Below are 12,588 nucleotides of genomic sequence, written 5' to 3'. Positions count from 1 at the left end.
CTTGCTTACTGCTTTAGTCCTATATAGGTCCCGTAATCTATATTACATTAAATTTATATTGGACAATTCTTATTCATCTCTCCTAATTCCTATACTAAACTCAAATCTAAAAACTAAATTTGACCATGCACAAATCTCCCCTTGATGCACCACAGACTATTTTTAAGGCAAAGTATTAGGCTGTTCCTAACACTTCTTTCCTTCAAACAGGTTTTGTGTTTCAAGGTCTTATTTCTTTCAGGCAGATACACTATGGCAAAATTCTTGTCTAAAGAATGAATACTAAAAAAATCAATCAGGGATATGTTCTGTCAATTTTTAAATATCAGAAAGCAAAGAGGTGTGACTGCTGTGATTATGCTTAAGTATGGTTCTACCCTGAAAAGTGACTTAGTCAAAATGATATTGTGGGTTTTTGTATTCATTGTGTCTCACTGATTTACACGTAAAATTTGTTTAGCTTGCAAGTAAAAAGATTATATCTTTTCTACCTGTCAGCCCCACAAACACACACTGAGCTCTCTCAGTCAATCTGGGTTCTTTCCACTTCACATATCATTCCCAGGATTAAAGGTTTTGCCCACGTTTACAATATTTGGTTCTAATAGAAAAAACCTACTTTATTACCCTCACCACCAGGATGTGCAGTTTCTAGAAATCCTGAAGACTCATTTAAAAGCCTTTATACTCATCAAATAATCCATCTGCCCAAGGCTTCAGATAGTAGTAAAGATGGTACCAGCTGAGGCCAACGGGACACAACTGCCTATCCATGCTACTCTAAAAAGTCATTATACTCTGAAAAGTTGGGGGCCGACAGAGTCAGACACTTAGGCTTGCACAATTCAGAGGAACCAAACAGCGGAGGTACCAGTGGTAAAGCTGCATCTGACAGTATTGGCCTGGAACAATGTTTCTCCTTGCCCTCTTTGTCATGTCTGGATAGTATCAAAGCTTGGTCGGAGCCGTGTTTGCTCTTGGAAAAGCTCTGCAACTTTCTAGCTCTACCAGCACCGCAGGAGTCCTTTGCCTCTATGGCACCAAGCCAAGAGGTCAAAGCTTCTGGGACAGTCGACCTACTGGAAGACAGGTCTTTTAGGAGGCAGGACCCTGAACCATTAGGGGGGGAAAGAAGCCCAGAGATGACAGGTTATAGGATACGGCATACAAGTCTGATAAACACCTGGAGTACCAGGAAGGAGGGGAGGAGCAGGATAGGGAGTGAGAGGATAGAATGGTTGCCAATTTCCTCCAACATGACCAAAGAAACATGGATCAGGCTGGGGCACTGTTAAAACAGCTGATCTCTCTGACAGCCGCCAGGTTCCTGTACCAACTCCAGTGACAATGGATTCTCTTCCATGCTACCATATCCTACAGCCAATGCAGTCACTAAAAACTCAGGGGTTGCGTGGGCTATGAACAAGTCTATGAACTGGAATCATTTGATATACCCTGTGCACTACACCCCCGTAAAGCAGCATACAAAAGTCAACACATTCAACCAGGAGGAGGAAGAACAGGTGGCACAGTTCTGACATCCAGTCCACTACCAGTGAGACTGTGGAGCTTGGACTTCAGTTAACTAGCACTGTTTTGAACACAGTTATACTTTATTTCACTTGGCACACTTGTAAATAGTTTTTGTGGCCAGGCAGCTAATATGCCTGCAATGGTTTTCTGGGTATTTTAATACCTTTGGTTTGGTTAATAAATTAGTCTGATTGTACAATACATTGGTGCGTGAGTGCTTGGAAAAAGAAGGGAAAAATCAGGAAATTGTATTCAAGGCTTTTAATTCAAGTTTAAAACTCTTATAATCACATAAAACCAACAAATCGGAAGTTACCGAATATATTGGTATGTATACAGCATTACAGTCCCCCATGACAGCATCGCATTTCCATATCCACTGCACCTGGCAATACAAGGATGTAGGTGCACAAGGCATCCCTTATTTCCCTTGCTCTCCTGGACCCAGTCCCAACAATGACAGATGAACTTTCTGGTGACCTGTATTGGGACTGCAAACCAGCAGTGTTTTGAGCCCACTCAATATGAGAACTCTCACAATTAGCCTCACAGACATTGTACAGGACACAGCATACCATACAGCACTGGCCACACTGGCTTCCAAATGAGTTGGCAGATAGTGCCATCTTGTCTTCAGCCAATCAAATGTGCACTCCACAACCACTCAGTGTGTAATTAAATCTTCTGCCAGATGCTCTGAGATCTGAGTACAGTTTCATGAGCCACAGCAGTAGAGGGTAGATAGGGACCCATAAAACAACAGCGGGTACAGACACCCTGATAGCCATACCATGTAGCGGTAATACAATCCTTGCTTGTCCACCCATGTAAATATCACATCTTCTCAGCACTCTGCCATCATGCATCTTGCCAGTACATCCCATGTTGGTGTTTATGAATCTATCTGTGGTTGACCAATGCCTGCAGAACAGTGGACAAGTGCTTTTTGCAACTGACGTATTCCTCTCCTCCTTGAGGCAGGCCAAAACATGGACATGTGAATGCCATCAGTAGCCCCAGTGCAGTTTCTCTCAAAGCCAGCTATTATTTCAGGTACATTGGCTGTGTCCATCACCTGTGGACAGACTACAGAATTCAACGTCTCACGAACCTCCACCACCACAGTACTGGGAGTGGACTTGCTAACACCAAACTGGTTTGTGACAGACCTGTAATAGTCAGGGGTAGCCAGCTTCCAGATAGCAACAGCAACCTACTTTGGCACTGGTATAGAACCATAGAAATGGAGAGCAGGAAGGGACCTTAAGAAGTCTTCAAGTCCAGCCACCTGTGCGGTGGCAGGTCCAAGTAAACCTAAACCATCCCTGACAAGTGTTTGTCTAAATAAGTTTTTTAAAACTTCCAATGATGGGGATTCCACAACCTCCCTTGGAGTTCTAGTCCAGCGCGTCATTACCCTTTTAGTTAGAAAGTTTTCCTAATATCTAAACTAAATCTCCCTTGTTGCAGATTAAGCCCATTACTTCTTGTGCTACCTTCAGTGGACATAGAGAACGATTAATCATAGCACTCTTTATAGCAGCCCTTAACACATTTGGAGACTGTTATCAGGTCTCCCCTCAGTTTTCGTTTCTCATGACTAAACATCCCAGTTTGTTTGTTTAACTTTCCTCAGAGGGCAGGTTTTCTAAACCTTTTATCATTTTTGTTGCTCTCCTCTGGACTCTCTCCAATTTGTCCACATTTTTCCTAATGTGTGGTGTCCAGAACTGGCTGGGCCTCACATGTGCCAAGTAGAGTGGGATAATTACCTCTCATCTTTAACATACGACACTCCTATTAATACATCCCAGAATATCAGCGTTTTTCACATCTGCATCACACTGTTGACTCATTCAGTTGCTGATCCACTATCACCCTCAGATCCTTTTCAGCAGTAATACCACCTAGCCAGTTATCCCCTATTTTGTAGCTGTATGTTTGATTTTTCCTTTCAGAGTGAAATATTTTGCACTTGTCTTTACTGAATTTCATCTTGTTGAATTCAGACCAATTCTCCAATTTGTCAGGGTCATTTTGAATTCTAATCCTATCCTCCAAAGTGCTTGCAACTCCTCCCATCTTGGTGTCATCTGCAAATGTTATAAGCATGCTCTCCACTCCATTATCCAAGTCATAAATGAAAATAGTGAATAATATCAGACCCAGGACTGACCCCTGGCAGGACTCCACTAGATAGCCCACCCCCTCCAATTAGACAGCAAACTGCTGATAACTACTCTTTGAGTATGGCCTTTCAACCAGTTGTGCACCCACTTGATAGTAATTTCATCTAAACCACATTTCCCTAGTTTGTTCATGAGAATGTCATGTGAGATTGTCGAAAGCCTTACTAAAATCAAGATATATCACATCTACAGCTTCCCCTTATCCACTAGGCCAGTAACCCTGTCAAAGAAGAAAATTAGGTTGGTTTGGCATGATTCGTTCTTATATGTTCTCCCTCTTTTGCGTGTCCTGGGGCCAGAGGATCGGATGGAGAGGGGCGAACTCCTCACAGAGCTCCATGAAAGTCTGCTTCCTCATGCGGAAGTTCTGGACCATTGCTGCTCATCCCAGGTCTCCACAACAATGTATTCCCACCATGTTGTTCTAGTTATTTTGCACCAGAAGTGGCAGTCTGCCCACGGGGAATCCATAGCAAAGGTAGCTAGAGTTGTGCGTAGGCTGTCATGAATATACTTCCCCTCTGAGACCCACTGCTGTCTTCCAAGAGCCAAAAACCGCTGCTGAAATGTCAGCCACTGTCTTGTAGAAAAATCTACCCTTCCTCAAACAGTTCAGTCACAAGCACGAGCAGCTTCATGCCAAGGCCCCAGATGGAGCATGAAGAGCCTAAATTTGTTAGTGGGATAAAACCAGTTTCCACACAGAGGCTCAACAAGTTCTCCTCCAACACCACTGTAAAACAATTCCTAGAGTGGCTCCAGCAACCAAGGCACTAAGAACCCTAGGATATGCTGCCGGAATCCTATCCCCAAACCCGTGTAACTACAGAACCTGCATGGCCTTGGTACACAGGTAAGGATAGTGGGAGTCTGACAGTACAGACATTCGGAGCTCTGGTTGGCAAGCACATGCCTGCAAGCACATGAGCCAGGACACGGGTATACACTGCAGTGTTGACATACCCTTTAAGATGTATGCTGTTCCTCCTTGCCACTTTAGGATTGATTATGCCCAATATCAAGCTGCCTGCTTGACTTGATGGTGGTGTTCCCACTTCAAAGAGCTGCTACTGTGGACACACTCTGTGCAGGGAGCAGAAACCTTTGAAAGTGATGTGGGTTCACTGCACAGTCAGAGTAATGAGCATTACATTAGGTTTTTGGTTGGTTTTTTTTTTTAAATGCTGGCTACCCAGATTCTGCAGCACAGACACAGCACTTTCAGAGGCTTCCCACTGCCTGCACAGAATGGAGCCACCATGGCAATAAAGTGTTCTGTAAAGAAGTTAAGGCCATAGAACAGTCTGGGTTCAGAAAGTGCCAAGTAGCAGCAGAGTGACCTAAAAGACACAGAAGGAACTGGAAAAATTAAATGTGATCTGAAATGCTTTTTAATTTGAAGTGACATACAGTCCTGGGAGACAGTAGCACACATTGCTTCTAGAACAAAACTCCATGCGTGCTCAGTGCATCCATTAGAAAAGCAGTACCGCAGCACAGCCAATCCACACAAAACCACCTTCTTACTCCCTTGCATGCACATTTCCTGCCCTTCCATATAAAGACCTCTTGAGTCTGCCCAATAGTCCTGTGGCTGTTACCACACTAGTTGATACTGCAGTTCTGTACCCTGCTAATCCAGCAAAGAACTTTTCTATTTTATTTGAGGAAATGGGGTGTGGATGTCACCCCAACCTAACCCACAGACACACAAATTAGAGGGCACAGCATGGAGGTCTTGCCCTGATGACTGGAGACTGGCGGATGTCCCCAACCTCATTCATGGGAAGAGGGCTAGGGGCAAGTAGGATGGCCAGGGCTGCCCAGAGGATTCAGGGGGCCAGGGGCAAAGAAATTTCAGGGGCCCCTTCCATAAAAAAAAACTTGCAATACTATAGAATACTATATTCTCGTGGGGGCCCCTGTGGGGCCCGGGGCAAATTCCCCCACTTGACCCCCCCCCCCGGGCGGCCCTGAGGCTGGCTAGACTAGAAGCAATAGGATCACCATCCTCACAGCCCTTACTGAGCACTGTGCTAGCTAGCAATGAGTGCTGCTGTCAAAGAAATCCCAGGATAATTCTTTCAACCCTTCACATAAATAAAATACAAACTAGTGTTGAAGTCCTAAATCATTAACAGAACACATGTGTACACTTAAGTTACAAAAGGGGGCAGGACCTGACTGTCAGAGAATCCAGAAATGCAGAGTTACAGCTGTTTGTTTACAAACTGTGGCATTTAGTGTTAAATGTTTACATATTTGTTATAAACAGCTAATAATAATGCTGTAAACTATTTAAGTTGTATGACAATCACAAAGCATTAAAAACTAAGCTTGTGTGTCCCACTGACTCTTCACAGAGCAGATCTGCCATATCGTCACCACTTCAGCATCAGGAGAGCTCTCTAGTAGAGATCTGCTGGAAACTTTAAACCAGAAAACAAGTAAAATGAACTCTACTCTGGAAAGCAAATTCTGATAATAAAGTGGAAGCCATCAGGAAGCCATCACTTAAGTTCTCGACAGCTGACAAACTGCAAAGTCCAGAAAACTGCATATGACAACTACAAAAAAAAAAAAAAAAGGACACAAAATGACAGACTCAGAAAATTAAAGACACTTGTGAAAAAAAAGACTGTGGACCCCACGGCATATACAATAACTCATGAAGCAAGTACCTGAAAATCTCAAAACCCTCAGAATCCTATAGGGAAATATTTTGCACACCTAGGAAGAAACACTGGAGAAAATAAAATCCATTCTTTGCTGGGTCTAGATATTGAGGATGATCTTCTATACTGTCTGTTAATAGTAGTAATCAGAATCTACAAAAAATAAAAATAAGTTTGCTACCCAAAGTTCTGTAATTGCCATTCTCACTGAATCCTGAAAGATGGAGAGAAGCCTAGCTGCATCCTGTAAAACTTTTAAAACACAGTAAACACTTTAATTTTTTCCTGATACAGTTCCTGTAACAGAAATACTGACTATAGTATAGACGGTTTTAACAACATATAGACCTCTGCATCTATCTTGTCTCCATTTATGAGCAATGTAATATATAACAAGCCTTTTCTCTTTCAGGATGTGTCTTCCACACAGATATGTCTAAAAATTATTGATGAAAAAAGGAAATGAACACAGAATCTAATGAGGAACCATCCGTCCCTATATCCTACTCTGCTTTCTAGGTAGGAACTATACTGTTATAACTTTTCTGTCTTCTTTCCTATTTGACATAAACACATCTTCCTTCCCCTCACCTATTTACACATTACTCATTCAAACAGTAGACAGACTATTCCCTTATTTCCTACTTCCTTGCTGAGTGCTGTTATTTTTTTGGATGCTTCACTTATTGTTCTAGGATGTAGGTAAGTAAAGACTGAGATGTACTTCTGTAAGTATTACCTAATTTGAATTTTGCAGTGTCATTCATATCTACTTTCTTGGTACAGAAGAAATAGTAGAAAGTAGAGAGTATATCTTAAGTTAATTGCCAGCTTTATATTTCAAAATAATAATAATAAAAAGAGATACATTTAAAAACAAAAATATCTGATTGTTTTCCTTTTACCTCTAGGACTGGAGCTCAGCTGTTTTTCTCCTCTAACAGTTGATGATATCACAAACATACTAGGCCCTGTGTACTCTGTGAAAAGCTGGATCCAAATGTGCAGGAAGCACACCTGATTTCTGCACAGCACTACGCTACTGCTGAAGCATATATACTATATGTATCCTAAAACTAAGTTCCCTACAAATTAATAATTTGATTTTCAATCAAAACAAACACTGCATAAGCTCAGACAAAAGTAGATATCCATCAGTAAATACAACTTTACATTACTGAAAAAACTTGACTAAACTTGGTTTCACCATAGCCATGGTATATAAAAAAGTGACTACTTACTATTTCTAAGGGCCAGATTTTGCCATCCTTACCCATACCAAGTAATAAGTTACTCCACGAGTAGTCCCACTAAAATCCATGGGGCTACTCATGGAGAAATTTTTACTACTAAACACGAGTAAGGTTATTAGAATCTAGCCCCAAATAAATTTAATATCAAGTATTTACATGTTCATTACAAATAATTTCAATTTTTTTCTCCCAGCTATACCATAAGACTAAAAGCCCACCTGAAAGTATAACAGGTCTGTTTTGTGTGGGAAGGATCTAAAAGGGAAGGTTCATGCATGTATCCTTGAGGAGAATTGTTTGTTTTTTAAACACACACAAAAACAAACTCTGTATGTGAAGAAAAATCCTGTTCATGAATCTTAAATTATATTTTGTAGTTTAGAAGAGATGGAACTATTTATTTAATTTTTCACAAATAGTTTTCCTCTAGGTTGCTTGATGCATACTCCATGAAGGTAGACAGAAATACTACATTTAAAATTTAGGTAGCAATTGGAAACATTGTTGACATAATACCAATCTGTGATATTAGCAGAAGTCTTAATGACTCTCTATCCTTTTATATTTAATAATAGATTTGTTAAAATTATTTAAAGAAACACATTGTTACATTAACTCAGATGAGTTAAGCATTTAAAAGTTACAAGTTTGGAACATAACAATCCAAAACTAGTGTCAACTGCTTTATCCAGCATTTAGTTGGGTATTTTCAGACATGAACCAACTCCTGCCCACCAAAAAAAAAAAAAAAAAAAGTATAAGTGGACCATGAAGAATTGGGAGATGACATCAGAAGTTTCGAGCTAGTGTCCTGTACTTCTCCTTGAAGGTACAAACGGTACGTCTATAAGAATCTATATAATGTTGCCCTTTTAAAATAGTTTACCTTGTTACTAGTGCAATTATTCAAAACCTCTTCTGAAAATTACACTATTGCTAATGTTTATAGGCAGTAAGAATGTTTTTAAATTCGTTTTCTTCTTTAAACACATTGATATTTACTGTTCATCAACTCAATCTTAATTATTTCACATCTGTGGGTAACAGTGCTTTGAGTAGTAATGCTTAGATAATATGATAATAGGCATTAGAGAAAAAATAAGAGAAATTCTCACTGCTTTACCTGAAGTCATTACAATTATTTTTTTGCTTGTTCTTTTAAAATTATACTACATCTTGTATACACAGGAAATTCTGCAGTACTGCAATGTTTTTGAAGACAGGGTGAATTCCTGTTGCTATCTATGGGTTTGATCGTGAGAGGTACTGAGTAACATTAGCACCCACTGAAGTCAATGGAAGTGGAAGAAGCTTCGCACCTCACAGGATTAGACTCTATATTTGCATACCTCTCTTGCAATGTTCTGGTGAAATTTACTATAAACTCTTGCTTTCATGGTCTAACAATACAGTACAAACTCCCCATTCCATGTAAAATTTAATAGACTTTTGTCCCAAATACCTCCTTTCCTTCTCATTGCAAGACCATTTAACATAAATCTTCTCCATTGCTTCCTCCTGCTAGTTTTCAGGAAGAAAGTTGATATTGTTCAGCATAGTGAAAGCATTGCTTTAAAAGCCAGTCTGCTCATTAAATTATTCTGCTGGCTGTGTGTTCTCATTAAAAATGTATAAAGATCAGATAATTGCAGTAAGTATTATTAACCTTGATTTTCCTGTTTTAGATTCAGGTTCTACTTTTAAACCTAAAACAAAGACCGGGAAATGTTCAGCTAAACGACAATATCTAAAACTCTTTAGAAGCTTGCCTTAAGAACACAGGGAATCACTGTGTATTGAAAAAATACTTACAGTCCTTTATACAAGTCATAGTGGAATGACAATCATGTTTTTAGTTCAGACCTTATACTGGCAATTGCTTAGAACAGACATGTTCCAATTCCATCTGAATCTTCAAACATATCTACTGTAAACTTTATTGATTTTTAGCTTAACCAATTGCCTTTATTAAACCAAGCAACCACTATCAGATGAAAACCCAGCTAAGAATCCAATTCGGCTAACAGTATTTTTTGAAACATATCAACCCATTTCCTTTTTTTAATGGTGTTATTTTGAATGAAATATACATATACTTGTGTTCTATTTCTCAAGAGAACAATTTACATTTTAAAAATTAATTCACTCATACAAGATCATATAAAATTTACATTTCACCTCCAAGGACTACATATGCCCGGAGAAACCTTGTTTCCTTGACTCCCAAGCAACACATATGGTATGCAGCATACTGCAGCAAACTCTTTAAACATTCAATAAAAGACAATGATCCTCTTACCTTGTTTAGCTCTGTCTATTCGACACATTTACAATGTGAACGGAAACGTATGATATGATCAAATGACCACATCTTTTCCATTGCATCATTATGATAAGTAGTTTTCATGTAAAATAATTATCACCCTATTTTTTTTGTACTCTGAAAGCCTTATGCCTTATCTGGGGATTTTCTCGCAGATGATGAAGCAAAGACACAGCCTGAACTCTGTTGCTGAAAGACTGCAGCCCTTCCTTCTAACAAATCCCTCCCAGCATATGGTACCCAATCACACACAAGTTCGTCAGTTCTACTGGTCTTAAACTGGTTGTAATAGGATGATTGACAAGGCAACACAGCACTTCTAAAGTGTAAAAACAATGAATCCATACTGATGTACAAGAAATTTCCCTCTCACAGGAAAGCAGTGTTACCAAGGAGATAAAGTGACACCTATATGAAACAAACCACCACTACCATACATGCAGTCAACATTTGCTATGGTATGGTTTTAAAAAGCTTATGTTAACACGAAAATGTATTGTAGAAAATAAACAGAATTGTAGAAGTGAAGCAATGCTTCATCTGTTTTGTTACTGAGATTTACTCATGCACTGTATTCCAAATAATTTAGCCTTCAAGTTTTTTAAAAAAATACAACCAAAAAACATCTATGCTGAAACATAAATATGTTTACATCTCAATACTGCATAACATTATTGTTTAGTGTCTGTGATATATATGTGGTATCTTTCACAAGAGATCAGACTTTTGTGTACAGTTATGGAACACTTACAATAAAAATGCAATCAATAATATATTATCATTTTAATATACTTGGCAGGCATAGGGTCAGGGTCAGCAGTACCCAAACTACGTTCAGTTTGATTAGAATGCACGTGCTGTCCATTTGCAGTGAGGTTGAAGCATGTCATTTCTGAAGACTCTTAGCAATCGTCAAGTCAAAATTTTAACACTTTGACTGCTGGACCTTCTACATTAGAGGTGGGCAAACTACAGCCCACGGGTCACATCTGCCCCGTAGGACCCTCCTGCCCGGCCCCTGAGCTCCTGCCCTGGGAGGCTAGCCCCTCCCCTGCTGTTCCCCCTCCCCACAGCCTCCGCTCCCTGAGCCGCCGGGGCAACGCTCTGGGTGGCGGGGCTGCGAGCTCTTGCTGACCCGGTGCTCTGTGCTGCGCAGTGGCATGGCTGGCTCCAGCCGCGTGGCACGGCTGCCAGTCCTGGTGCTCTGGGCGGCACGGCTGTAGCTACTGTAACCACTGGTGCTACAGGCAGCGCGGTAAGGGGGCAGGGAGCAGGGGGGGCGTTGGATAGAGGGCAGGGGAGTTTGGGGTGGTGGTCAGGGGGTAGGGGTGTGGATAGGGGTCGGGGCGGTCAGAGGGGGGAACGTGGGATTGAATGGTGGCAGGGGTCCCGGGGGGGCAGTCAGGAATGAGAGGAGCGGTTGGATGGGGCGGCGGGGGGCAGTCAGGAGCAAGGGGACTGGGGGCTGTCAGGGGACAAGGAGGGGTGGATGGGGCAGGGATCCGGGGGGGGGGTGTCAGGGGACAGGGAATGGGTGGGGGTTGGATGGGGCAGGAGTCCCGGGGAGGGCCGTCAGGGGGCAAGAAGCAGTGGGGGGGTCGGATAGGGGGCGGGGGCCAGGTCATGCCAGGCTCTTTGGGGAGGCATAGCCTCCCCTAACCGGCCCTCCATACAATTTCGGAAACCCGATGTGGCCCTCAGGTCAAAAAGTTTGCCTGCCCCTGTTCTACATGAAGCAATAGAGGTGCTAAATCAGGTACCAGCTTCCTCACTTTGAAACACAAATGCTGCTAGAATGCCATTATGTTCTACTGCAACAGAAAACTGCAGCAAAATGAGACAGTGAATGAAGGGTTATGTTTTTAAAAAAAGGAACATGAACTTTCAATTAAACTAAAAGCTAAACATGTAAAAATATAAGAAATCTACAGTAGCGCTGCGCTGTAAACAAATGTGTCTCCTTTTCAGAAAAATATATTAACCCAAATATATTTAAAACTGTATAAAAAAAGCTTAAATATATGAATAGACAAGGCAAAAACAAAGCTCTCATTCATTTAAAAGTTGTAACCCAAGGCCCCTTTGTTTATTATTGACTGTTTTGCATATCTGAAATGAAGCATTTCCAAAACCCATTCTTCTTCTATCCCTACAGTTAAAACTTTTTTCAGGCCTCGTCACCTCTCCTCTTAATTACTGCACTCTCCTCCTCTCTGGCCTCCATAAAATGCAAATTGCCCTATCCTTGCCCCTCATAGCTGCTGTGACTATCTTCTTTGCCCTCCAATCTGACCACAACTCCACCCCTTCTTCCCTTTGTCTCCCTACTCTGGCTTCCCCTCCACCAGTGCAGCAAGTTCAAGCTTCTTATCCCAGTCTTCTGGCATCTCTCTGCTCCGTTTCCTACCAGTCCACCCTAGTCTCTTTTCTGAAACAGACCCTACATTCAGTCAATGACAAAAGCTTTGAAGTCCTATTTATTCTCTTTCCCCATATGCATCTCCCCATGTTCTTTCACAATAACCCCTGCAACTAGCACATCCTTCCCAAACTGGTTCACAGACCATATATTCTCTCCACATCCAGGTACCTCCTTGAGACCCACCTCCGCAACC

The 12,588-nt window shown here is 41.3% G+C and overlaps 1 protein-coding gene across 9 annotated transcripts in view; it reads right to left on the bottom strand.

Annotated features, from left to right (window-relative positions):
• The window catches only part of MBNL2 (muscleblind like splicing regulator 2), a 143,403-nt gene that overhangs the window by 110,683 nt on the left and 20,132 nt on the right, over nucleotides 1-12,588 (bottom strand). The window contains exon 1 of one of the 9 annotated variants that reach the window (XM_024195747.3): nucleotides 9,950-10,030. The exons of the other annotated variants lie outside the window; for them this stretch is intronic. The gene's annotated coding sequence lies outside the window, so the exon portion shown is untranslated. Of the gene's footprint in view, nucleotides 1-9,949; nucleotides 10,031-12,588 lie in introns of those variants that run through there. 9 annotated transcript variants of the gene reach the window in all.

The sequence above is a fragment of the Terrapene carolina genome, unplaced genomic scaffold (assembly GCF_002925995.2).
Source record: "Terrapene carolina triunguis isolate 2854851 unplaced genomic scaffold, T_m_triunguis-2.0 Scaffold21, whole genome shotgun sequence".
Classification (NCBI taxonomy): domain Eukaryota; kingdom Metazoa; phylum Chordata; order Testudines; family Emydidae; genus Terrapene; species Terrapene triunguis.
Note: the sequence above shows the minus strand (reverse complement) of the source record. Positions and strands in the feature narration are given on the sequence as shown.